This window comes from Podarcis cretensis (assembly GCF_951804945.1).
Source record: "Podarcis cretensis genome assembly, chromosome: 9".
Lineage (NCBI taxonomy): Eukaryota > Metazoa > Chordata > Lepidosauria > Squamata > Lacertidae > Podarcis > Podarcis cretensis.
In genome coordinates, this window is record NC_137178.1 from 14,973,082 (window position 1) to 14,997,678 (window position 24,597).

Consider the following 24,597-nt stretch of genomic DNA (forward strand, 5'->3'; position numbering starts at 1 on the left):
TGAATTGGGCCTGGAAACTAATTGGTAGCCAGTGCGGTCAGACCAGGATCGGCCAGAATGAAATGCTTTGCTATAGTGATTTTAAATTTCTGTTAGGCATGTCACTGGTTTTAGTGATTAAATATATGCTACCACAATCCAGAGCAAACTTGTCTGAAGTTCTGTTTGAGGATTTCTATGTCTACCTAAAACTCTACGTTGCAAGCTCAGCATTTCTAATAATACCCCCCTACCCCATTGCTTGCCTCCGAAAATTGAGGATGCTACGAAATGTTTCATCAATCAGACCCACTCAGATCACAACCAAATCTTTTGTAGACTGTTTCTGTTCAATGCATATTTATTGGTTCAGCAAAAAGTAGGTGAGCCTCTCTGATTAACCATGTGAAGTATCTGGGACGGCTGCAACTGACGTACAATTTTAGATAAACACTTAAGGCATATGTTTAAAAATTCAGAAAGCCGTCATAACATTTCACAGGCTACACATTTCAGGCTGTTTTGAAAAAATCTTCATTTCTGAAAGGGAATACAAGACTTGTAAGAGCTGGAAGGAAGGTTCAGCCTATATTTTAAATCTCAAATGTATAATAGTTGATGATTCCCCCCTCACTAAGTATTTGTATTATTTTATTTTTTTCAGATTTAGCTTTTTCGTGAGGTTTAGATTTAGCTATTTTGTGAGGAGGCGGCAGAACTTTCTTAAATAGCAGCACACAGTTCTTTGTAAAAATGACAAAACAATCACAATGAAAAGAAAACAAACAATAAAATCGCACAGCTAAAAATTGATTTTCGAATGTGTCAGCTTCCGCATGTGCAACTAACTGTAAAAGTTCTTGAAGAAATCCAGTCTGGTTTTATTGTAAGTCGCCGTGAATCGTTTTTATGGGAAATATGACGAATTGATAATATAACAGTAACACTAATATTTCACCAATAGAAAAGAAATATTACTGACAAGTTTATGTAAAATTCTTTTATCTTGCCTTTTAAAATACAGTCAAGTTACAAAAAATAAAATTGTAATGCGTCATTAGCAGTCAATGCAATATGAATAAAATAATATCACAATGAATAAAATAAAATCACATCTGTGTAGGTCACCAAATGAAAAGGGTTCCCCTGCCGCCTAAAACCACTAGTTAGGTAAAGGACACCTGGACGGTTAAGTCCAGCCAAAGTTAACTATGGGGTGCGGCACTCATCTTGCTTCAGGCCGAGGGAGCCAGCGTTTTCCACAGACAGCTTTCCAGGTCATGTGGCCAGCATGATTAAACAACTTATGGCACAATGGGACACTGTGACAGAAACCAGAGCGCACAGAAACACTATTTACCTTCCCACCACAGTGGTACCTATTTATCTACTTGCACTGGTGTGCTTTCGAACAGCTAGGTTAGCAGGAGCTGGGACAGAGCAATGGGAGCTCACTCAGTCACGGGGATTCAAACTGTCAACCTACCGATCGGCAAGCCCAAGAGGCTCAGTGGTTTAGACCACAAGGCCACCCGGCTTATCTGGAAAAGATATTCCACACCATAGGGAGAACTGGCAAGGGATTCTTTGTCCTGTGCTCTGATGGACCCATAGGCAAAAATCACATCCCCCCACACAAAGTGGGGAGCGCTACCTGCTGTTTGAAAAGTTTGCTTTGCTTGTGCCCCTGCCCCACCTGAATGTGCTCCATCTCTCTCTCCATCCTATTTTTCTAGGCAGCTGAAAAAACAGAATCTTCGTTTTCCTTTGCATAACACAGAATCCCATTGTTTTGAAGTACGAAGCTTGCAATGTGTGTGCAAAATAAAGCAAGAAAGGGCAGGTGGGGGGCATCAGACCTAGAGCCAAGAAATGCTCTTAAGCCCTAACTTGCCAGAGGTAAACTTCGTGCCTTTACAATACAAAGCAGCAGGCAAATCCTGTTTACTGATTGTTTGAATTAAACTAATCTGGATTTGCCTTGAAGAGACTTGCCTTTCTCAACCAGAGCACCTGGGTTTTCAAAGGAGAAGATATGCTTCATTTGAAACACAAAACAATATTTAACTATCTGCAGACCTAGATATCCTTGCATTTTTCATATGTGGCAAATTCAGGGTGGATTGTTCCAATTATAAAGAACGCATGAATGAGTCCTGCTGGATCAGAACCAGAGACCCACCTGGTCCAACATCCTGTTTTCAGAGTGGTCAACCAGATGCATATGGGAAGCTCACAAGTAGGAACAAGAGCTGTTCGGATTATTTGCTAGAAACTCTTGGTCACTGCAAAAATACATACTATACAGAAAATACAAACTGCATAGAGGTTCACTGCGAGAAGTGGTGTGACAGGGAACCAGGCAGAGGGCCTCCTCAGTGGTGGCGCCATCACTGTGAAACACCCTCCCATCAGATGTCAAAGAGATAAATAACTACACAACTTTTAGAAGACACCTGAAGGCAACCTTGTATCAGGATGCTTTCAATGTTTGATGTTTTATTAGGTTTTTAGATGTGTTGGAAGCCGCCCAGAGTGGCTGGGGCAACCCAGCCAGATGGGCAGCATATAAATAGAATTATAATTATAATAATTATTTTATTGCAACACACAACAGCACTCTCCCCACTGTGGTGTAGTGGTTAAGAGTGATAGACTCGTAATCTGATGAACCGGGTTCGCGTCTCCGCTCCTCCACATGCAGCTGCTGGGTGACCTTGGGCCAGTCACACTTCTCTGAAGTCTCTAAGCCCTACACACCTCACAGAGTGTTCGTTGTGGGGGAGGAAGGGAAAGGGGAATGTTAGCCGCTTTGAGACACCTTCGGGTAGTGATAAAGCGGGATATCAAATCCAAACTCTTCTTCTTGTGATTCCTAGCAGCTAGCTCCAGCGGTGTTAAGTAGAACATAGTGGGTCAATGATTACAAGCCAGAATGGCTATTTATTTTTCTAGTTCACTTTAACCGTCAAAGTGCGATGTGAGCAAATATCTAGGCTGATAGTGAGCTTCTTGTGAAATGGTTATATCATTGCATGTTCAGTTTTTACTATACCATTGTAAAAACTCTGTCTGGAAATCTTCTTGGGTAGAACAGTAAAACTTGGCCACAGTATCGGTTAATTGTACGATTCATTCGCAAAGATCACACCAACTTCTGTTGTTAATGCTGTATTGTTTTTAATATTTGATTGGGAGCCGCCCAGAGTGGCTGGGGAAACTCAGCCAGAAGGGCAGGGTATAATTAATAAATTACTATTATTATTGTTACAGTAACTGGCGTAAAAAAAGGCCCGTGACCCCCTCCTCAATGTCAGACTATAACTACTATCATCTGTGACCACTGACCCTGCTGGCTGGGGCTGATGGGAGCTGGAGTCCAGATACACCTGTATGGCCACAGTTACCCCACTCCTGGGTGGAATCTAGACACACATAAAAAAAATTGTGAAAACGCTTTAAAAAAAAAAAAAACTTTTGGAAAATATATTGAATTTGCCATAGCTCACCATCACCATCTAGTGTCAAATTTTTATAATGCACTTTACAACACACTTAAAACGTTTTATTTTTCAGCTGTGTAGCTGAGTCCCTGATTTGCACCGCCCACAGTCATTTACACAATTTGCTCATGCAGTTGATCTACCTACCATTTTCATCTCAATTAAACAGGGAGAGGGAGTGCTTTAAAAAGACGGGAAATAGGATTATTACATTGCTCAACATGGCAAAAGAAGCCTTTGACAGCTCCTTCCCTTAGAGGAACAGATTTCAAGTTGGCGTTGTTCTTTATAGTTACACCGGTGGCGTGTTAAAAGAGCAGCGTTTACAGCTGAAGCAGGATGAAACTGACAAGACCATATGTCTTTCCCTGTCTTCAAGGTTACTTCTGTTTTCAAGTGAGGTTCTGACAATGTTATCCCTTCTTAAGGCTTCGGCAGAAGCGGCAGTTGGAGATTAAAATCTTAAAGCGCATTTAATTGTCAGTTACCAGACTCAACTAGAAAGGAATTTCCCCCAATATTGTATTAAAAAAAATAGATAAAATTAATTTGCAATAGTTTCACCAATAAGGACTAATTTAAAGAAGAATACCTGGAAGGTAATTTAATGATCAGCAGTTTTAACTAGGGCTGTGAATGGCTTTCCCAATCTTGTGCTTCTGAACTGACTCTGTTATGACACAGGACAATCTGAGGTTTACCCAATCTGGATCCGAGACATTGGCCAAATATAGAACCTCAGACTGTTGTTGTTTAGTCGTTTAGTCGTGTCCGACTCTTCGTGACCCTATGGACCAGAGCACGCCAGGCACTCCTGTCTTCCACTGCCTTCCCCCGTTTGGGCAAACTCATGCTGGTAGCTTAGAGAACACTGTCCAACCATCTCGTCCTCTGTTGTCCCCTTCTCCTTGTGCCCTCCATCTTTCCCAACATCAGGGTCTTTTCCAGGGAGTCTTCTCTTCTCACAAGGTGGCCAAAGTATTGGAGCCTCAGCTTCACGATCTGTCCTTCCAGTGAGCACTCAGGGGTGATTTCCTTCAGAATGGAGAGTCCATGGGACTCTCAAGAGTCTCCTCCAGCACCATAATTCAAAAGCATCAATTATTCGGTGATCAGCCTTCTTTATGGATCCTGAAGCTGAGGCTCCAATACTTTGGCCACCTTGTGAGAAGAGAAGACTCCCTGGAAAAGACCCTGATGTTGGGAAAGATGGAGGGCACAAGGAGAAGGGGATGACAGAGAACAAGATGGTTGGACAGTGTTCTCGAAGCTACCAGCATGAGTTTGACCAAGCTGCAGGAGGCAGTGGAAGACAGGAGTGCCTGGCGTGCTCTGGTCCATGGGGTCACAAAGAGTCGTGACTAAACGACTAAACAACAATTCCAATTGCAGTTTGTCAGGGGTTGAGCAATCCTGTTTATGTAGCTCAAGCCCAAGCTGACCTTTCAGATCAGAATAGATGTTTGCTGGGCTTCATTCGTTCAGAAGTCAGGCCACACTTCTCCCCTCTCAGCCCTGATAATCTTCTTGTTTCTTAGAAAGTCCCTCACCCTTCCCACTCTGATGATCTCCCTGCATAACTGAAGAAGGCAATCAGCTATAATAATACTAATAATTTTATTATTTATACCCTACCCATCTGGCTTGGTTTCCCCAGCCACTCTGGGCAGCTTCCAACATATCTAAAAACATAATAAAAGCATCAATGCTTTAAAGCTTCCCTAAACAGGGCTGCCTCAGATGTCTTCTAAAAGTCAGATAGTTGTTTATTTCCTTGACATCCACAGAGGGGACTCTATGCCCTCTGCCTGGTTCCTCTGCCTGGTTCCCTGTAACTTTGCTTCTCTCAGTGAGGGAACCAGCAGAAGGCCCTCAGAGGAGAACTGAAGGCAGAACGATGGGGGTGGAGACACTCCTTCAGGTAAACTGGGCCGAGGCCATATATGGCTTTAAAGGTCAGTACCAACACTTTGGAAGACAGAAGTGCCTGGCGTGCTCTGGTCCATGGGGTCACGAAGAGTCGGACACGACTAAACGACTAAACAACAACAACAACCAACACTTTGAATTGTGCTTGGAAACGTACTGGGAGCCAATGTAGTCTTTCAGGACCAGTGGTATATGGTCTCAAAGGCCACTCCCAGTCACCAGTCTAGCTGCCAGATTGTGGATTAGTTGTAGTTTCCAAGTCACCTTCAAGGGTAGCACTGCAGTAGTTCAAGCAGGAGATAACCAGAGCATGCACCACTCTAGTGAAACAGTCTGCGGGCAGGTAGGGTCTCAGCCTGTGTACCAGATGGAGCTGGTAGACAGAATTGACCTCCATGGACAGCTGTGAGTCCAAAATGACTCACTGGCTGCACACCTGGTCTTTCAGGGGCACAGCTACCCCATTCAGGTCCAGGGAGTCCTCCACCCCCTCCCGTACCCTGTCCCCCAAAAACTTCTGTTTTGTCAGGATTCAACCTCAATCTGTTAGCCACCATCCACCTGCCAACCGCCTCTGTCAGCAAATGAATGAGCACAGGTGGCACGATGATCCATTAGTCCTCCCGTATGGAACACCTGCTGCAATTTCCTTTGTAGTTACAACTTGGCGACAGCTGGTCTCGTAACAGTTTCACTCTGTGGAGAAGAGATGCCTGGTATGCGGCTGAAATAAAAATGGATGCGTGTGCCAAGCGTTCGATTGAGTTGTCCTCTCCCCACAAGGCCCAGGACTCAAAGACCTTTTGCAAAGTTGATGTGAAGTTGCAGGCACTTAGAACCTTTGAAGGTCAAGCTCAGGCATTAAGGATTTTGTACACTTGTAGGTCTAAGCTAGTGAGTTTCAGTGTCTCATCTTGAATTTCTGGTCCTACTCTTGGGATTTTAACAACTGTCTGGCACAGAGAAATTAAGTGGACAACCTATTTGTCCATCATTTTGGGTGCTTCCAAACAGGGGATTTATATTGTAAACAGGTTGTTTGAATGTCACAAACCAGGAGAAATGGCAGGAACTTGAGATGGGAGGGGTGAAAAGGTGGGGGGGGGATATTTCATGCTGATGGACAGCTTTTCATCACAATGAATTATTTTTCAGGGCACCTCAGTCTCAGTGATTTGCAAAGGAGAATAAAAACTATTTATTTTTGTTTTCTGCATGGATCTATGATTTCCTCAATCAGCCCTGAGTGCTAACTGGAAGGACAGATCCTGAAGCTGAGGCTCCAGTACTTTGGCCACCTCATGAGAAGAGAGGACTCCCTGGAAAAGACCCTGATGTTGGGAAAGATTGAGGGCACAAGGAGAAGGGGACGACAGAGGACGAGATGGTTGGACAGTGTTCTCGAAGCTACCAACATGAGTTTGACCAAACTGTGGGAGGCAGTGGAAGACAGGAATGCCTGGCGTGCTCTGGTCCATGGGGTCACAAAAAGTCAGACACGACTAAACAACTAAACAACAACAAAAAATGATTTCCTCTGTGCATGCCAAATGGGGAGATCACCACCCCAGGAAGAAGAGACTGTATCTCCAGATAGCCGCTGTGGGGCAGAAACCCACACCCCATCAGTGAGCTATGGTGTAACACAGTGGGGGAAATCACACATCCTAAGCTTTCCTGAATCCCATACTTCCTCCTGACCCACAAGCCACCTGTTTACCAGCTCCATCTGGTGCGCAGGCTGAGACCCTATCTGCCCGTGGACAGAGTGGTGCATGCTCTAGTTATCTCCCGCTTGGACTACTGCAATGTGCTCTACGTGGGGCTACCTTTGAAGGTGACCCGAAAACTACAACTAATCCAGAAGGCGGCAGCTAGACTGGTGACTGGGAGCGGCTGCCGAGACCATATAACACCAGTCTTGAAAGACCTACATTGGCTCCCAGTACGTTTCCGAGCACAATTCAAAGTGTTGGTGCTCCCCTTTAAACAGCCTCGGTCCAGTATATCTGAAGGAGCGTCTCCACCCCCATTGTTCTGCTGGGACACTGAAGTCCAGAGCCGAGGGCCTTCTGGCAGTTCCCTCACTGCAAGAAGCCAAGTTACAGGGAACCAGGCAGAGGGCCTTCTCGGTAGTGGCACCCGCCCTCTGCAACACCCTCCCACCAAAGAGAACAACTGCCAGACTTTTGGAAGACATCTGAAGGCAGCCCTCTTTAGGGAAGCTTTTAATGTTTAACAGACTATTGTATTTTAATACTTTGTTGAAAGCCGCCCAGAGTGGCTGGGAAACCCAACCAGATGGGCGGTGTATAAATAATAAATTATTATTATTATTATTATTATTATTATTATTATTATTATTATTAATACTTTAGTTGAGATTCATGCATTGCAGAGGGTTAGACTCAATTCTATGATTTTATGAATCCCAGCCTTCTGTGATTCCTATTGTACCACCCAGAAATGGCAATGTCTGCTGTTGTGAGACAACCACTGGCAGCTATCCTTCTGAAATTTGTCAGGCTTCATCCCTTCAGAAAGGGTGACAATGTCTGCAAATTGAATCCAGTTATGGAAAACATTCAAAGCATTACAGACTTTTCCTTGGTTTAAATGGTTCAATATCAAATTTTATAGTGGCCCTGAACAAAACACCTGGATGTATCTGCCCGGAATATGGCAGGGTTCATCCATGCTAAGGGGGCTGCTATGACTGAAAATTTAATCCAGTTGTGCGAGGGTGAGAGGCTGCAGCTATTTTAAGATTTTAGAAAAACTCTTACAATGTCATAGAATCATAGAATTGTAGCGTTAGAAGGGACCCCAAGGGTCATCTAGTCTAACACCTGGCAATGCAGGAATCTCAGCTAAAGCATCCATGACAGATGGCCATCCAACCTCTGCTTAAAAACCTCTAAGGAAAGAGAGTCCACAAAATTTAGGGGCTGAACAGACATTTGGAGTTTCAGAAATAGTATGTGAGCAGTACACAATTTCGGCCGAAAGCTGAAATAGATGTGCTTTAAAAGTGCTTAGCTTTTTCCAGATCACACAAATCATCTTTATAAAATTTGTTGGTACCCCAAAAATTGAATTTTGGGGGTTTTAGCTGGAATATATGAAAAGGATGTAATCAAAAGTCCTGCGGTTGATGAGGACTTGTTATTTTCCATTACAAAAGTGCTCCAGAAGCACATGGGAAATCCTTATTGCAATGTTCATTATGACAGCAGGGAAGTTCCTGAGCACTACCCTTTCCATGGATATATATATATATATATATATATATATATATATATATATATATGATGAATCCTGCAGCAAAGTCCAATCTGTATTTTTTTAATAAGTTCACCTGACATCCATAAAGCATGCTGCCAAGTAAACATGCGCAAGCTTTCAGCCCAAGGATAATTTCCAAGTACATTTCAAGAAAAACCCAGCTGGCAGTCTTACTCTGTGATTATGGGATGAAAAGACAGTATTCTGGAGCGGAGAGGTGCATGTTTACACAATGTGTCTACTGTATTTTGTGCAGAGGGCACAGGTTATATTTGAGACAGCCAGATGCAATCTGTTGTCGATCAGAGTTGAAGATGGTGGCTGCTGAATAGCTGTCTTCAGACCATATACATTTAATTTTTAACTAGAGCTCAGCATCCACCTTTGATGGTTTCCCCTTTTTCTTTTCTGTTAATTTTTTTTTATACATAAAATCATCTGTGTGTCCTCTCTCTATTAAGCCCACTGCACTCCTTAGCTGAATTAAAATTGTCTGTCTGCGGTGAGATGAGACAATATGAAGAATTCAGAGGGATTACAGTAATTATTCAAAATTGCATTGTGGAAAGGTAAACAGCCCCAAACAGCTGCTGGGACAAGTTATTCAGGTGCTTGTTTTTTTCACTTTTGAGCTAGGGGAAGAAGAAGAAGAAGAAGAAGAAGAAGAAGAAGAAGAAGAAGAAGAAGAAGAAGAAGAAGAAGAAGAAGAAGACAGCCCATTTTGTTGTTGCCAAATCAAACGTGTGAAGGCTGTGAAAAACGGGAGAGTCTATTTAAGGGAAACAGTTGGCAGGGTATCTGAGTCAAGGAGCACCTCTCAGTGGGACAAGGCAAGATGAACATTCCAGGACATTGTAGTAAAAAGACACGATGCTTTGAATGTGTAGAAGACAGGGTTAGGGAGAAGTTGATTTCTCTGCTCCCTTCACTGCCCTGCAGTCCTTGAAAAGACTCCTTCAAGGAATGTGGGATCCAGAGATGCCAACTTGAATAAAATACCCCCCCCCCAATAATCAATGACAAGACATGGGGCATGCACACCATTTGAATGGCAATGCCCATCAACTTTAGTGAACACTGGGCCCCCTCAAATATTTTACTGGGGTGGCTGAAGGGACCTCAGCCCCTAGGAGTTGGCTCCTATGGTGGGACCCTCTGAATGGGGTGGGCTTTGGTGTGAGGTGGGGCGGAACATGGAAGGAGCGAGGTGGAGGTGACATCTTCTGTTTTGGGGAAAGTCTCTTCCACCTGATTTCACAGTATCCCCTCCCCTTTCCCTCTCAGCTCCCCATATCACTGTTGGGATGTGACTGTTGTGTGTCACATGCCTGTTTACTTCCAGCACTTGCTGGGAACTTCCGTTTGTATATTGCTTTTGCTTTTAGCTGTTTTGCTGGAGACAAAGGGAAGCAGACATGTTTTCCTTTGTTCCTGAACTATGCTGAATAAAATGCTGTACACATGGCTCTGCTGGCATCTTCCTTTGTGAGAAGAATTATTCACTCTGCTGATAGAGCGTGCACAACTCTCTAAACATATCTGAGGCTCGTGTCACTGTTTGATGCTGTTCCAAGGGAGACCAGTGATCGCCCGGCTGCCGGCCGGTGGCTGGAACCAGCTGGGGGCCTGCCTGATGCCCCCGTCTCCTCAGCAGTATCCCAAGATGCATTTCTCTTCAGCTGGTTCTGTTTCTATAAATGTGAGGTTGAATGTCTTACGCAGTTAAACATGTCAGCTGGAAAAAAGAGACACTCTTACGCATTCCCATCTCCATGCAGTTGGGGGCAGTGTTGCTTGGGGGGCATGGCTCTTTGCCAGAAGTGAGGGACCCACCCCCGCCCAATTCCTGGCCTTGAACTCTCTGGAGCAGGATTAGCCAATGTAACCATATTGTAACCTTCCAGACATTGCTGGACTACAACTCTTATCATCCCTGACCATTGGCCGTGCTGGCTGGGGCTGATGGGAGTTGTAGTTCAACAGCATCTGGAGGGCACCCCATTGGCTGGCCCTGCTGTAGAGCCAGCCCAGGCTTCAAAGCTGCAAAGGCCAAGTTTAAACAGATGTTAGCTGTGACCTCCACCACTTCATATGTATCTTGAAGCAATAAGCAGCTTTCCTGCTAGCCCTTCCCTTCTTAAAATATTTGCTTTTGCCAGAGGGTGTTGCTGTAGTGTTTAGGAGGAATGCAGGTCCACAAAGCCGTGATTGCTCTTTACTGTTCTGGTTTCCCCCCAGCCGTTTACTTTTCCACCCACTTTTCAAGGGATCCAATATTTGCATGTCTCTTCTCATCACCCGGAGAGTCATCAGCTACTGCTGTGCCTTCATTACTTTTTTGGACAACCATTTCTAGGACAAATCTTGACCGTGCTCTCACAAACCTCCTTCCCTGAGCAAAGGCACACCATCTGTGGGAGTCAGGTGTGTACCAGTTGAAATTATTTCTTATACAGTGGTACCTTGGGCTAAGTACTTAATTCGTTCCGGAGGTCTGTTCTTAACCTGAAACTGTTCTTAACCTGAAGCACCACTTTAGCTAATGGGGTCTCCTGCTGCTGCCGTGCCGCCGGAGCACGATTTCTGTTCTCATCCTGAAGCAAAGTTCTTAACCTGAAGCACTATTTCTGGGTTAGCGGAGTCTGTAACCTGAAGCGTATGTAACCTGAGGTACCACTGTAATCCCACCACACTAACGTTTTTCTATTGCTCCTGATGCTCACCTTAATCATTCTCGACCGTTTAAAGCCCTACCAACAGCCCCCAGGAAGATGATGTAAACCAGAAAGAAATCTACGGGATAGCTTAATTGGCAGTGCATGAGGCTGTTAATCTCAGGGATGTGGGTTTTTCAAGCCCCAGGTTGGGCAAAAGAACTGCCTGGATTGCAGATGCTTGGAACAGACAACCTTTGTAGTCCCTTTCAACTCTGTGATTCTGAAGGATTTTATTGCTGCTGTCGTCCTAGTACAGGGATAGGGGAACCTGTGGTCCTCCACATGTTGCTGAACAACACCTTCCATCATCTCTGGTCACTGAGTTATGTTCCCTGGGATTGATGGGAGCTGCATCTCATTCAGCAACATCTGAGGTTAGTCACCTCTGTCATTATGCATTACTGTTGTGTTTTAAAGTGCATTGTTCTGGCTGATCCATGATCATAATAAATATTAGATTGGAAAGTGCATTTCCAAAGAAATGTGGAAGATACATATTGAATTTATAAATGATGGTGATATTGTATTATTATTATTATTATTATTATCACCATCATTTATAAATTCAATAGTGCTGCTACACCAACTTCCCACCCTCTTTCCTCCTCTGCCCCTCCCAAAATTTGCTTCACTGGCAAACAGCTTACCTGTCAATCATTTAGTAGAAGAATAATGTTCCAAGAATAATAGAGAGAGGAAAATTCACTTAGGTGAATGTTTTACTAAAACATGTCCATCTCTTATTCAGATCATCTTCATATTATTTGTAGCAGGCATCAGCTGGTAATGCAATCATTTTTTCAGAGATGAGATTTGGCAGGAAGATGGTCCGAGATTATTTTTGCAAGGAGTGTCCCTCTTTTAGTTACGTGGCAAGTCTCTAAAAACTGGTAACTAGATCAGGAAGGAGTTTTTGTGCAACTTTCCTTTCATGATATCCTCTCAGTGCCATTGCTGCACAGCGTCAAGGTGACCTGCAAGATGACCTGCAGAACTGAGCAACTTCTTCACTTTCATTCTTTCTGACAATGGTTGGGCTTGCATATTACTCAATGGCAAGGTGGACTGTGGGATGTTGCTTTTGTGTGGTGGCTATTTTTATGGGCATCTGGTTGGTTGCATTACTTCTGCTTACCAGGAGGGAGAGGCAATGGGCAAGGTTAGCGTGGTGCAAACACGCCAGCTAAACCCACCCAGAGTTCCTGCCAGTGCATTTGCACTCTAACGACCTCACTGCTTCTTCCCATCTACATCCTGGTAAGCAGGGCAACGCAAAGCAATCAAATGCCAGGTGAATGGCTCCTCTCTCACGATGGCAAGAGTTGGCTTCCTGATTTGGGTGTCCACTATTCAACTCTTGCTTTCAAAGGAAATAATGACTGCAAAATTTAACTGAATTGTGAGTTGCATCCAGCTAAGTCCTACTCAGTGTAGACCCATTAAGATCAATGAAGCAAACTTAAACATGCCCATTTTATTTATATACAGTCGTACCTCGGGAGTCAAACGCCTTGCGAGTCGAACGTTTTGGCTCCTGAACGGCTTAAACCCATGAGTATTCCAATTTGCAAATGTTCTTTTGGAACCCGAATGTCTGACGTGGCTTCTGCAGCTTCCGATTGGCTGCAGGAGCTTCCTGCAGCCAATCGGAAGCTGTGTCTTGGTTTCCAAACGTTTTAGAAGTCGAACGAACTTCCCGAAACAGATTGCGTTAAACTTCCGAGGTACAACTGTATAAAAATAATTATATTCTGCTGTTAGTTTTTTTTTTTTTTAAAAAATCCAGAGCGGTTTACAATGAAAGTACATAAACATGCAGTAAAAACTGCATTAAAAAGTTGAAATCAATCATTAACATCAATGGGTCTCCTCTGAGTAGTACTAGCATTGAATGCCCCTGTCACAAAGTATTGTGTGAATCAGATCTTCTGATTGTACAGACCATCAAGCTTAAAAAATTAATAGGTTATAGAGAATCACCTGACCCAATTTGGCAATTAGTATAAAGAGGCATCTTGGGTCAAGGCTGTCGCGAATTCTTCGTGGCGCTTTAGCAGAAATGTCCCAGGTTCTTCAGTGCAGTATTATTTATTGTGAGCTATATACAGTGGTAAGGGACGTGGGTGGTGCTGTGGGTTAAACCACAGAGCCTAGGGCTTGCTGATCAGAAGGTCGGCGGTTCGAATCCCCACGACGGGGTGAGCTCCCGTTGCTCGGTCCCAGCTCCTGCCAACCTAGCAGTTCGAAAGCATGCTAGTGCAAGTAGATAAATAGGTACCGCTCTGGTGGGCATTTCTGTATGCTGGCTCCCTCGGCCAATAAAGCGAGATGAGCGCCGCAACCCCAGAGTCGGCCACGACTGGACCTAATGGTCAGGGGTCCCTTTACCTTTACTACCTCGGGTTAAGTACTTAATTCGTTTCGGAGGTCCGTACTTAACCTGAAACTGTTCTTAACCTGAAGCACCACTTTAGCTAATGGGGCCTCCTGCTGCCGCCGCGCCGCCGGAGCACGATTTCTGTTCTCATCCTGAAGCAAAGTTCTTAACCTGAAGCACTATTTCTGGGTTAGTGGAGTCTGTTACCTGAAGCATATGTAACCCAAGGTACCACTGTATATACAAATATCTACGGAAGCGGTTCATACAGTCAGACAGAGTACCTGGCTGCACCTTAAGGCAAATAGGAAGCCTCTTTCTCTCTAACCACACTCCTCTATACCACCATTACTGCTGGACAGGCTTCCCTTTTAAACCGATGACAGTCAATCAACTGTCAGCACATTACTGCTGAGTCATTCTCGCCCAGCACCTCCATAGAAAGCACAGTGGTGCCTCGCAAGACGAAATTAATTCGTTCCGCAAGTTTTTTCGTCTTGCGATTTTTTTCGTCTTGCGAAGCACGGACTTTGGAAAAGCTTCAAAAATCACCAAAGTCTTCGAAAACCTCAAAAAAGGCTACCACACCGCGTGCTATGAGTTGCTCCTCGAAGTGAATGCACGGTTTTAAGAAAAAGGAAACAAACTTGCAAGACAAAGGAAACAAACTTGCAAGACGTTTCCGTCTTGCGAAGCAAGCCCATAGGGAAATCCGTCTTGCGAAGCAACTCAAAAAACGAAAAACTCTTTCGTCTTGCGAGTTTTTCGTCTTACGAGGCATTCGTCTTGCGAGGTACCACTGTATTGCATCAGCCTGTTGCATCAACTAGCAAACTCAAGCCTGCAGACTTACTATCTTACACAGCATTCTGTGAATCCTGACAAAGGCTGCCTCCTTCCTTGACATCCTTCAGGCAACAGATCAAGGCCTATTGTGGATTTGAGTTCTGATATATGCTATTGATTATATAATATATCTGATAGCGGCGATACATAAAGCCCCACAGTGTGATCTTGAATTATTTCTGGTCCCTCAAAAGACCCTTGTTCCCCTCTCATGCTATTCAACATGGACCCACTGAATAGCTTTGTGTGTTGGAGTATGGACTTGATAATGACATCATCTTCCACATATGAAAGTGTAGAATGAATGGACGACCCCTTTTCTGACCAAATTGAGATGTCCATTCTTTTATTAAAGCACTAATTTTCTATTATGTGATAAAATCTACTCTAAAATCAAAGCACTCTCTTCCTGTAATAATGCTGATTTTTTTTGATTATTATTATTTAAATGAATGGCTGGCAAAGGTTATGCATGAATTTTAATTATCCATTATAATATGGAATTTGTTTTAGGCAAAAACTGTAGTTTTATACAGAGGCAGATTTAGGGAAGCGCAGCCAGTTCACCCGCACCCACTCTGCCTCGGAGGGTTGCTGCAGGGGGCGCTGTAGCAATGACGGAATAATGGAAGGTGAGAGGCGAGGGGGGAGACGAATTTTGGCATCGCCTCTGAAATGTTAAAGCCCAAAGTTTGCCACTGGCTGTATATCTGGCTTGGAAAAATAAAGCTAAGCTGTAATAATGACTAACATCTATAGGATCCCTTGTTTGTATGGCCTTCGTATACAAAAGTTTGCTTAACTAACAGAGCAATCCTAACCATAGGAAGTCAGTGTAACTTATCCTGGCATAAGGTAAAGGGACCCCTGACTGTTAGGTCCAGTAGTGACCGACTCTGGGGTTGCGGCGCTCATCTCGCTTTATTGGCCGAGGGAGCCGGCGTACAGCTTCCGGGTCATGTGGCCAGCATGACTAAGCCGCTTCTGGTGAACCAGAGCAGTGCACAGAAACGCCGTTTGCCTTCCCGCCGGAGCGGTACCTATTTATCTACTTGCACTTTGACATGCTTTCGAAGTGCTAGGTTGGCAGGAGCAGGGACCGAGCAACGGGAGCTCACCCCGTTGCGGGAATTCGAACCGCCGACCTTCTGATCAGCAAGTCCTAGGCTCTGTGGTTTAACCCACAGCACCACCCACATACCCTGGCATAAGTTACCCCTATTCCAAATTCCTGTTAGTAGCCTCAGCTGCTATTAATCTTAAAAAAAAAATCTTAAAAACATTAAAGCACTGGGAACTTCAGTCATGGATTTCCAATTGTCCTGTCTAGTTGAACTCCAAGAGAATAATGTCAGAATGTTGGCAATGTTTAAAGACTTTGGGTTGCATTCGGCTAAGTCCTACTTAAAGTTAACAAACCTAAGTTAGTCATGTACATTAACTTCAGTGGGTCTACTCTGAGTAGGAATAGCATTAATACCACCCATTTACTGAACGTGTTTTTTTTTTAAATAAAACCACACACCTTGATTAATCTGCAGGAAAAGTACAAGTTAATTTAAATCGATTTCACATATCAAATTGATCTCCCGTGGGATGAAATATAAGAAATCAATGTTTCCGTACAGCTTTATTCTGAGGATATTAGGTTGCAGTTGATGTGTTTGTGGTGTGGAGCCTCAGCTGATACAAAGCAAGTCTTGACTCCTCATGTCAGAACAATAGAATAAAACAAAGTTGGGAAGTCTCGGGTCTGAGGATTGATTGTGGCCCCCCAATCTCGATATCAGGCCCTTGGCACTGTTCCCTGGGACTCTCTCCTGAGAGCCAGTGTGGTGTAGTGGTTAAGAGCAGTAGACTCGTAATCTGGTGAACCGGGTTCGCTTCCCCACTCCTCCACATGCAGCTGCTGGGTGACCTTGGGCTAGTCACACTTCTCTGAAGTCTCTCAGCCCCACTCACCTCACAGAGTGTTTGTTGTGGGGAAGGAAGGGAAAGGAGAATGTTAGCCGCTTTGAGACTCCTTAAAGGGAGTGAAAGGAGGGATATCAAATCCAAACTCTCCTTCTGTTCTTCTTATGCCCTCTCCCAGGACACCAGCTTTTCTCTGGATCTTCCTTAAATACTTTTGCCTTGTTGCTGAACCATAGTAATGCTTTTTGCTTGCCTGGATGGAGGATGGAAAAGTGTGTGTGTGTGTGTGTGTGAGATTCCTGGATTGCAGGGGGTTGGACTAGATGACCATAGCTGTCAACTTTTCCCTTTTCTTGCAAGGAATCCTATTCGGAATAAGGGAATTTCCCTTAAAAAAAGGGAAACATTGACAGCTATGTAGCTGATCCTTCCAACTCTACAATTCTATGATTCTGTAATCACTGGCCCCCAGAAAGTTGGCCATGGAAGAACATGGCCCCTGGCCTGATAAAAATGATCCTGCAGCAAAACAATAGAGCATCGTGAATAAATGGAGGACAGCTAAAAACCAAACAGAGCAGAATAACCTGACTTGGAGGCAGAATCTAACTTCCCTTCCTGTGGCACTCCTTGATAAGAAACAGCTGGAGCAAGACCTGGCTGGAATGAGACCCAGCTGTAGACCATTGAGCTTCATGATTCCTTATAATTCAGAAGAGGTGTGTGGCAAGCAGGAAGAAACTGGCAAATGGGGGAAAACACTTGGAGAAGACTGGAGTGACTAGCTGGTGGCAGGACTTGTTGTACGGCTGCAGAGGATACTTAGCTGCCCCCCAGGTGGGAACATGCTCGGAAGGAGGCCGAAGGAAGGACTCTCCCCCACAAGTCCCAGAAGGTGGGTAAGCATTGCTACAAATCATTGATGGCTAGATTCCTCTCCTTCAACCCTCCCAGACTTGGGACAGTTCTGGAATGGAAGAGCAGGATGTTCTTTCTTACGCTATGCTAGCACCAGGAAAGGCTGAGCTAAAGCTTCCATCCAAGGAACTGCTGGGCTATATTTATGGGATACCAAAGTGCTTGTGAGTGGACCTGCCAGCTGACTCCTGGGTAGGGGCAGCTGCCTGAAACGTTAATCCAGGGAGGTTGCTTTAAGGCTCAGGGAGATGCATCTCTCACATTTTGATGGGTGGCTGGTGGCGTGTGCTATATAACACTTAATCCCCTAATAAAAGCTGTGAACTGAACATCCCCATGGTCATGGCTGTTTGTGCAAATGAAAAAGAGGGCTGGGTAATTATAATTATAATTTATTATTTATAGGCTGCCCATCTGGCTGGGTTTTCCCAGCCACTCTGGGCGGTTCCCAACAGAACATAAAAAGATCAACCATTAAAAACTTTCCTAAACAGGGCTGCCTTCAGATGTCTTCTAAAAGTCAGATAGTTGTTTATTTCCTTGACATCTGATGGGAAGGTGTTTCACAGGGAGGGCGCCGCTACCAAGAAGGTCCTATGCCTGGTTCCCTGTAACCTCACATCTCACATTGAGGGAACTGCCAGAAGGCCCTCAGAGCTGGACCTCAGTGTCCGGGCTGAACAATGGGGGTGGAGACGCTCCTTCAGGTATACTGGACCGAGGCTGTTTAGGGCTTTAAAGGCCAGTGCCAACACTTTGAATTGTGCTTGGAAATGTACTGGGAGCCAATGTAGTTTTTTCAGGATCAGTGTATGGTCTCGGCCGCTCCCAGTCACCAGTGTGGCTTCCACATTCTGGATTAATTGCAGTTTCTGAGTCACCTTCAAAGGTAGCCCCACGTAGAGTGCATTGCAGTAGTCCAAGCGGGAGATAACTAGAGCATGCACCACTCCGGTGAGACAGTCTGCGGGCAGGTAGGGTCTCAACCTGCGTACCAGATGGAGGTGGTAAACAGCTGCCCTGGACACAGAATTGTCCTGCGCCTCCATGGACAGTCTTGAGTCCAAAATGATTCTGCTCATGGAAGTCCGAGAACAGGAAGCCTGCAATCAGGACTAGAGCGTCACAATACTCTTTTCACTTGCTGCTTCTGCCAGTCCCCTTTGGGCTAGACCAGGCATGGGAAACCTGTGGTCGGAGAACCATAATAGAGTAGGTACGTCTAGGACTGCACTAGAAGACTGCAGAGCCAAGATGAAACTGCTGCGTACAGTTAAAGTGGTACAAACTTCACCTTCATGTCACGTTGCCCCTCAAATCCTCCTATAATAATGAAATCCTGCTTAGCGGTGGAATATCTACAGTGCGGTCATGGCATTGAGAGAAACTGGCTGGTTGTCCTGGGAGGATTGTAAGAAAATGAACAAATAGCTGCTACTATGAATAACAAATCAAGGAAGCTATTTTGAGATATATTGAAAGAATGGAAATTAGTGAAAGATTAACGGAAGAAGCTGGATAGCCATATTATTCTTGGGCATGGCATATTTTATAAAGATTTGCTGAACTAGCGAGCAAGGGAAGGGAAAAAAAACCCAATGTGATTTTATCTGGTTGTAAAGTATATGCAAAGCTAATAGCAGCCGCAGCATAAATTTTAGTGCTCAGTAACTGGGTGATGGATATTCTTTTTAGATATAGCAAATATTTTTAACTCCAGAAATGCCAGCTAGCATGTGTCTCAGTGCTGCAAATAAACTCGCGGCAAGTGATAAGTTGCCCTGGTGGTTCTTGTTTTGGGGAGGCCCCCCCAAAATATGCTTTCTTCTTGACATTTTGCCTACAGTGAAAGCAAAGCATATTTGGAAGTTCCTCTGTTGTGTATACAACAGTTGTGTAAAATTCTTTCTCCTCCTCCCGTAGGCTTTTCAGTAATTTTCAGTGGTATTTAATAGTTTTATTAATTTAGCAGCAGTGCTGTTTTATAGATTTAGAAGGAGCATCCTCTTCACATGTGATGATTTTAATGTTGCTTACTGTGGTTGCTGCTTCTGTTATTTTGGGATGGGGAAATTTTATATAATGGGGGAGTTTTGTTCTTCGATGCTGGTTAGAAGACGGAACTACGAGGTTTTAAATTTTAAGTTTGCAATTTTGAAATTACGTCACAAGGTGAACTGTCTTTGTTTTGACCTGATATCGCTGAGTTAGGCAGTTCCTCACAGAAGTGCCCTGTGCTGAAGGATGCTTATACAAATCATGCTAATCTGCGCTTTTTAAAAGACGAAAACTTGTGAATCTGGTTAATGCAGCATGAAGCACGGGAAACTGCCAGTATTAATTTGAGCAATGGCCTCCATTTAAGTCCAATGATCTGGTCGATGCACATTTTTCAGTTCTTGTGAACAGATGTGGTTTTCGAAGATGTGCGCACTTCATCCCCAATTGCTGTTAATATGGAAATATTTGGCACTCAGGCTCTGCTCTGGGGGATATGGTTCAGGGACAGGTTGTAGCAAGGATCCAAAGCTGGGAATACTGAAGGGTTGGTGGCTTCAACCCAGCAGGTCAGGCAGCAAACACTGCCACTTGGATGAAGAGCTGAGGAGAGCTCCTCAAGCGTAGGGGGAAGATGTGAAAGTCATTGCCTGTGACTTGGTCTATCCTACCTCCCAGGATTGTTGGAAAGGTAAAAGGAGGGGAAGGGGACCACATACTCCATCTTGAGCTCCGTGAGATATACTGGAGGTCAGATATAAACTTAATAGATAAATACACTTCTTCAGAGCCTGTCTTATGATAGCCTTTATGTCTCTGAATTGCAACAGAGTTGCACCAGCAATTATCAGATGGAGCAATTAGATTTTTGCATTGGGCTTGACCTCTCTGACTTGACCTCTTTCTGAAGCATGAGTTCCGTGTCTCTGCAAATACTTGGGCCTCCTTATTTGCTTGAGCCCTACTCTTTGAGGAGCTCCTCCTCACCACCTGCAACAAACAAATTAAACTCCAGGCCACATGAAGGGCTTGGGAACCACAACAGTGTTACAGCTGAGTTGGCATAATATTCTCTCTCATTATGGGTCTAATATGGGAGAAGGCAATCACCATTATCATATTCGTCAGATGGAGGGACTTGATGCATCATAAATAACATTAAGTGATGATGATTCTCCAAAAGGCTCGAACCGTTAATTACTGAATCCTTAATTATTTGTTTCCAGACTGGGCTGGAAGGGTCCTTGCATGGTCAGTCTTTTCAGTATGGAAGATAAACAAAAGGCATCCTGTCTTGCTTGTCCCTTGTTGGCATGGATTTCATGTGTAAGTTTCTCTGCAATGGCAATTGTCCAACATTTACTATGGTGCTAGAGGTCAACAGTAGGAGTCCTATTGCTTCTCTATTAGCACAGGCCTGGCAGCAACTATCTGCAGACACTCCTACCCAGGGGCAAAGGAAGGCGCCGTCACACCTGGGGCGGGCGTCGCTACATAGGGCTCATGTGCAGCATCGCTACGTATGACGCATGCGCCGTACGTAGCGACGCCGCACATGTGCTGTACATAGCGGTTTGCCGCTGCCGCTCCAGTGCCATACGGACGATGCCGGAATCCTCTGCTTGCGGCTGCAGTGGCGCGATGGCTGGTTGCGCCGCTGTGAGCCCCCGCAGGGTGTCTTCTTGTCACCCCTGCAGACATGGAACCCAGGGCGCATCGCCCCCGGCCTCCCTGTTCTGATGCCATTGCTCCCACCACAGATGAATGTAAGTTAGGGTTACCAGAAGCCCCCGGTTCCTGGGGACAGTCCCCAGATTTGCAAATCTGTCCCTGGACAAATTCTGTCCCCATTACTTCCCCAGATTTGCAAATCTGTCCCCGGGAAATGTGGCAGCGGCAGGCTCATCAGCCCGGAGCCAGCCTGGTAGTGGCAGTTGGCTCTGGCTGGCTTCAGGAGTTGCTTGCTGCTCGCTACCCACTGCCATGGCACCCGCCATTTTTCCTGTGCCACGGCAGCAAGCAGCGAGCAGCCCCTGAAGCCAGCTAGAGCCAACTGCGCTACTGTAGCACCCTGCTTGTGGTTAACGCTTAGCTGGAATGAAATATTCAACGCAGCAATAGAGAAATTAAAATAATAATTTATTTGTCAGACAAATAAATATGAGGCACAGTGGTATATGATTACCAAGCTCTGGCCTGGCCTCTTGCCATTCTGGCCAGCACTTATATTTCCTTAATCCAGCCCCCTTGCTCCTCCTGTGGCTGCCTCTGTCCAATCAGCCTGGTTGAAATTCCTATTGGCTGTTTGCTAGAACCAATCACAAAAGATACACCCATTTCCTTCTGCCCTTTTATGGGAATCAAAAAGCTATATATTCTTCTATCTATAAATGACAAATAAGTAGTAATATATCTTACATGTGTCTCAACAAGGAACCTTAATTACCAGCTCACCTCGCCCTATTGCCCTCCAAAACAGATGGTTTAATCTTAAATTTTTATTTTAAACAGATGTCAAGGATCTTGAGTTCACATCATTATTGAAAGATCTCCTTCTCTTGAAGGTCTTTAAAACAAAGGCCTGACAACCATATGTGCTCTAATGATGTTTCCTGCTTGGCAAGGGGGGCTGGGCTGGTGGCTGATGGCCCCTGTGATCTCTTCCAACTATATGAAATAAGAATCTAGCATAAGGATTTAACATTTCTTAGTTTCTAATTCCTTTGCATAATTACATTTAAGCCAATATATTTAATACATAACATAAATAACCTTTTAAAAGGAAAAGAAATCTTAAAAGGATCTCAGTTTAAGAAAGAAACAACTTTAGAAAAAGACTTCCCAAAATACTCTCTTCCTTTCTGCCAGCTAGATGCTTTTCTATTGCTCTTGACCTTTGAACCTTAGGAAAATATGGCTCAAGTTTAATGGGAGGCACATGGTTTTATTTTACTATTTACCCACTCTTAATTATGTTTATCTCTGCTTTTTTATCTTCTGTAATATGTAGGGTCAGTGTAACCTTGGCTGTCAAGCCTGTAATTCCCTTTGACTTTGAGAATCGTTTTCTGCTATAAATCAGGGGGCCCCCTTGTTCAGGAGAATAAACATCTTGCCAAGGTTCTTAGGCAGCTGCTCTTCTGCCTGGCATGAAACATTTGAAGATCTTTAAGCTCATTTTAAGATACAGGCCCTGATCAAAATATAAGCTTGATAAAAATGCAGGCTTATGATTAGATGCCTCACTACCAGGCTGGCCCCTCCTGGGCAACAGCCACCTGCCCATGACTCCCAACCCTCCCCTGATCTGTCAAAACAAAGGGGGAAGCGGGAAGGAGATTGGGTAAGGCTCGGGAGTCATAGGCGGGTGGCGGGCCGTTGCCCAGTTTTTTAAAAAAACCTCTGTGCATTTATGTTTCACAGGGTGCAAATGAAGGGCTTTGCACCTTTATATGCATGTGTGCTTGGGCCCAGGGTCTTTTGCCTCACCATCCCCACTACTGACTCCCTGTTGCTACTCAGCTTCGAAATAAATAAATAAAGTGTCCCAGGATTCACTGGAAAAAAATCTGGTAACCATAATGTAAGTGCCCAATTAACTGCAACCCTTCAACATTTGGGGCCAGTGGCACATAATCTCACTGGAGTATAATGCCATTAATGGATTGTTTCTTAATGTTCTCTCTCTGACATAACACAGAGATTGCAGTGGCTTTGGAGAGTGCCTCATCATCCGGAGGTGCCCTATATCTCCCTGAGGGCATGGCCAGGTGCTCTCTTCCTTAGCAGAGAGGGCCACTTTGCATGAGAACCTCATGTGAATGCAGAAGGGCCCAGTTCAATTCCTGGCATATCTGGGGGATACCTCTTGTACAAAACCCTGGAGCGCTACTGCAAGTCAGTGTAGAGCAATGGTCTGACTCAGTATGGGGAAGATGCTTATGTTCCTAGAAGGGGGCTGTTGAAACTGGAAACTTCTTTTGTCTTTTGCAGGCATGGACCCATCCTCAGTTCTTGAGGTGACCATCATTCTGGATGAAGGCCATGGCACCCTGAAGGTAGCTGGCATCGCCATCCTGTTTTGGGGTCTTCTCCTACAGAGATCAGGTGATTGATGTAGTATATAAGAGGTAAGATATCTACGTACCTTCACTATGTGTTATGTACTGAGTTGAATAGTATCCAAAATGCAGCAGTCTGATTGGTCCTAGAACAATAGGATTCAGAATGCAGCAGTCTATTGGTCCTAGAACAATAGGACCCAGAATGCAGCAGTCTGAGTAGTCCACAGGGGCCACCCAATCCAGCTCCAGGTGGAAGTGAATCCGCAACCTGATTGGCCTACAGGAGAATCCCGGAATTAGCTAAAAACATGGGGCCCATTGTGTAAATAATGTATATAAAGCAGACATTCTGGGGGAACTTCCATTCCTCCTCACCACTGTGAGCTGAATAAAGAGCATGAAATCCACTCTCGACTCTGAGTGTATTTCACTATGTTTGCCTAACAACAGTGTGATTAAAAAGGGTGTTTTCCCCCCACCCAATCCCCTCCACACATTGAAAGAAGCTGTGTACAGGGTTGTGCAGGCAAAGCCCACCTCCTTCCACATCACCACCTTCCTACCTTGATTCCTGCATGCCAAAGCTATGCCAAGAGGCATTCTGCTTGTCTACTGATATAGGGGAGCTCTAGTCATGTACATGAGGAGGGACCCTGTTCTGATGTAGCTTGAGTAGGCGGGTGTTGGGTGTGTTTGTGTGAGGCAGTGGCATGCAGTGGTGGGGGCCCTGAGCTTCCCCGCATGGCTTTTCAACCTCATCCACACCTTTCAACACATGGAGGTGAGTCACATCAGCCCCCTGATATGACCTACCGGGGAAAAAGGCTTTGAAAATGTCATAGGTATGTGATGCGCCTGTGTGCAAGAATCCTTGCACCCCAACAAAGCTGCTGCTCTATTTCCCCCTCCCTTTCATATTTCCCTTTATTGAGAGATGGACCCTGGCAGATAGTTGAATGACTGCCCTCTGGACAGTATCTTCAGTCAGATGAGCTAAACATTTGGGTATTCTAAAGGAGAGACTTGATGACACTTCCTCCAACTTCATTATCTGAGCATCCTTTGAA

The 24,597-nt window shown here is 44.7% G+C and overlaps 1 protein-coding gene across 2 annotated transcripts in view; it reads left to right on the top strand.

Annotated features, from left to right (window-relative positions):
* ARHGAP24 (Rho GTPase activating protein 24) overlaps window positions 1-24,597 on the top strand; it is a 415,806-nt gene that overhangs the window by 11,197 nt on the left and 380,012 nt on the right. For both annotated transcript variants that reach the window (XM_079990832.1, XM_079990834.1), the window contains exon 2: window positions 23,460-23,596. The gene's annotated coding sequence lies outside the window, so the exon portion shown is untranslated. The remainder of the gene's footprint in view (window positions 1-23,459; window positions 23,597-24,597) is intronic.